Raw genomic sequence first — 4,257 nt, forward strand, 5'->3', positions numbered from 1 at the left:
ATGTTGAACAATTTTGACTTGTTTGAGATATATCATTTGCAGTACAACTGAACCTCCACAGTAAACAACATGAACCTAAGGTAAGACATGTGCACATAATGTTTTCACTCAAGGTATATAATATAATGTAAGGTAATTTACATGTACATATATATATATAAGTCCACCTGTGGGAAACAACATTCCATTGCTTGTTTCAAGTTGTGTTAACTTCTTCCTCTCTTCTATGCAATGCAGTAAATTATAACTAACACATATGTTTACAAGCTTTGTTATGACTATAAAAACATCTCCTCCACCAAATTTACATGAAAAAATTATTTAAAAAATATAACTATCTAGACTTTCATTAAATTTAACTGATCTAGCACTAAACTTTATATAACTACATTGTATTTATATTAAATTTATCAAGTAGACATGTACCTTTTCTAATCAATCTTGAAACATGGTTATAATCAATTGAAATCAAAGGAATTCTTAAAAGACTTCTTCCTCATCTTCATCATGTGTGTTAGTAACGAGTAGTGGCAACCAAATTCCATTCACCAACATATCCACATTGTTGGTTGTTGCATGCATTAAAGTTTTCCAAAATGCACTCATATCATAAACAAGAGAAATCTCTCATGTACAATGTCCATCTAGGACTAGTATATGTACTCATGACATAATGCAAAGATCTTATTTTCTCTACCATCTTGAATCCATGCATCAATATTCTATCCACGCCTAGATGTAAAAATTATATTACATATTTAATAAAAATTTATTTGAAATTGAAAACTTAAAAAAAGCATACTTACACATACAAACATGTATATCTATTTATACCTGATATCTCTTAAAACACTGTGAGGATGTATCGGTTCATTCTTGAAGATGTTTTGGTCTCATTTGATGTAAAATGTTTCTTCCACCATTCAAAAACATCATGTACATCTTCTATACGATCTCCCAAATAACTTATTTGATGCTTTTTTAGAGGATGTTTGATGCAAGCTCCTACGCCATCTTGTTCACCCATTTCATGCCCACTCTCAAAGAAACTTCAAACATTTAGTATTTTATAATTTCGATGATATCTACATAGTGCATAAAATGATCGTGATGATTTGAATTGTGTCACACATCCATCTGTCCCTACAATATTCTTTTTTTATTTTTACACCCCTACTTGCCAAATTCTCAAAAAAAATATAAAGCGGTGTTGTACAAAAAGTGTCATGCTCTTTATCAAAACTAATATATAAGTGATATTATTTCTTAATGACATTCATCATATGTACTATCAACACCATCCAAATCCAATTGTGCATATCAATCACACGCATGCACCATAATAGTAATCTACTTTGAAAAATAATAATCTGGTTGAATCTCTTTTTTATGTACAAAAGAGTAATTTACTACAAAGTCAACTATTATAGAACTGTCCCAGGTGGCATAGTATCTCTTATTGTTTCAAATTACTATGCTTTCCACTTAGCAAAAAGGCATGATGTAAGTACGGTTATATCAATTTTCAAAAAATACATGTAAATGTTCCAATAGGTATCTCCTCTTCTACATAGTTTAACCTTGTAGATTCTTTCCCAAAATTTGTTTGAAACTTTATCTACTTGTAACTCTTGTCTTTGTTAGGCTGATATCTTTGTTTCTCAAAGGCATTTTAGCCAAATTTTCACATGTTTCACAAAGACCTTTCATGCAATTTATCTGACCAATTGTGTTATCATCATCTAATGTATCACATAAGATGGATTTTATGAACTAACTTACCCATTTAGGAGGTGCATTTTGAAAACCATCACTTTCTTCTCTCATTTTTTGAAACACCTGATAGTAGATATCAAATTCAATATCATAATGATAAAAATTTTTAGAAACCTTGTTTATCTTCACATAATATATGGCTTTAACCTTTCAAACATTGTTTTCCCAAACTTTATATGAGGATTCAAACCACAAAAGTTTGCATACATCTCATGTTGTGTTATGTCTAGCCAATGTTTTATATAATGTTCACAATCATTGGGCCCAATCCTATGTTTGATAACATTTCTATTATTTGATGATGGATAGGTATGCTCATTCCAAAAAGCTAACATCAAGTTCCTAAAAACATCTTCAATCATGTTAGAACAAGGATCTCTACACATAATTTCCCGATTGCCTTCCGAACCATCATCCAAAACCTTTCTCCTTTTAACATATTTTGTTAGTGTCTTTCTATTGAAACCAATTTCAATCAAAAGTCAAGAGATTTGTCTATTTCTTGGTATTATTTTAATTAAAATAGATGTCAACATCACACACTTCTTAAAATGGTCTTATTCATTGATCAAAGATCATTTCCTAATGAAATCTAAACCTTCTTTAACATTTTCAACAATATTGTTTTCTAGGCATGAAGCTTTCCTCTTTTTCAATGTTGAATCTACACCCAATAATTGTAACGACTCTTTTAGATCATTACAAAGAAGTAGAAGTGATAACAATTGGGTTAAGTGTACCAAGATTATTAAAATGAGAATTGATTATTTTCTTTATGGTTTTATTCGTTTACCTCCTATTAGTAAATCTAGGTTGTTTGAAATAACATTTCAATTTCTCCATATCCATTTGAAGTAAATGACCTAAATTTCTATAAGAAATTTTTCTCTTCACTTCTTTACGTGGATTTATATGCTCATCCATACTAGTACAAGGAAGCAATATTGACCCCTCTTCTACATGCATTGTTTGAACTTGGGTCTCCTCCCTATCTTCAACAATGTGTTCTTCAACCTCATTTGCTCCAATATCTAAATTTGACTCGACTCTTGCTTGAGAAATTTCTACTTGTTGAATTTGTTCTACACAGAAAAGTCATATATACAAGAGAAGAATTTGAAATATATTTAACTACTCGAGTCAACTTATAGGTAGAAAAGAAACAAAAAAAGAGGACCTAGAGAGAGAGAGGGGACTTTTCTAGAAAAGCATAGAGAGAGAGAGAGAGAGAGAGAGATTTAAAAAGACTTAAGTCAATCGAGAGAGAAAGAGAGGACCTATCTAAAGAAGGATATATATATATATATATATATATAGAGAGAGAGAGAGAGAGAGAGGATCTTAGAGAGAAGGATAGAGAGAGGACCTAGAGAAGGATCTATAGAGAAGACCTAGGGAGGAATAGAGAGATGATATGTCTAAAGAGAGGAACTTAGAGAGAAGGATCTAGAGAGAGAAAGAGAGGAACTTAGAGAGAAGTATAGGGAGCTCGAGAGAAAGAGGACCTTAGAGAGAAGGGTAGAGATAGAGGACCTAGAGAAGGATCTAAAGCAAGAGGACCTAGGGAAGGAGAGTGAGAGAGAGAGGGGGGGCTTAGAGAGAAGGATATAGAGGATCTTATAGAGAAGGATCTAGAGAGAGAGAGGACTTTTGAAGGAAGGATAGAGAGAGAGAGAGAGAGAGAGATGACCCTAGAGAGAAGGATAAAGAGAGAGGACCTAGAGAAGGATCTAAAGAGAGAGGACCTAGGGAAGCATAGAGAGAGAGGACCTTAGAGAGAAGGCTCTAGAGAGAGAGAGAAAGAGAGAACTTAGAGAGAAGGATAGAGAGCGGACTTTAGAGAGAAGGATAGAGAGAGAGGACCTAGAGAAGGATCTAAAGAGAGAGGACCTAGGGAAGGATATAGAGAGAAGACCTATCTAGAGAGAGAGAAAGATATAGAGAGAGGACCTTAGAGAGGAGGACCTAATGTGAAAACCTATGAAGTCCTAATACACATTCAGTTGAAACAAATATAAATTATAAGTTGTTCAAATGATGTCCAACAAATTCACCTAGTAAATAATAATATATTGAACGTGTTCAACTAGTCCTAGGAGATATTGGTAGTTCAACATATATAATTCAACTTAATGTGCAATCTTATGAATTCCTAATACACAATAGAAATAAATATTTAAAATTACAAGTTTAAATGATGTCCAACAAATTTGCACCTAGTAAATAATAATATATTCTCACATGAGAACAATTGGTACTTGAGTATGAAACTTATGATTAAATAATACAAATATGATTTACTTAATATGCAAACCTATGAAGTCCTAATACATATTCAATTGAAACAAATATAAATTACAAGTTTCTCAAATGATGTCAAACAAATTCACCTAGTAAATAATAATATATGGTTGAACGTGTTCAACTCGTAGGAGATATTGGTACCAACATATACTTCAACTTTATGTGCAAACTTATGAA

The sequence above is a fragment of the Cryptomeria japonica genome, chromosome 11 (assembly GCF_030272615.1).
Source record: "Cryptomeria japonica chromosome 11, Sugi_1.0, whole genome shotgun sequence".
Taxonomy (NCBI): Eukaryota; Viridiplantae; Streptophyta; class Pinopsida; order Cupressales; family Cupressaceae; genus Cryptomeria; species Cryptomeria japonica.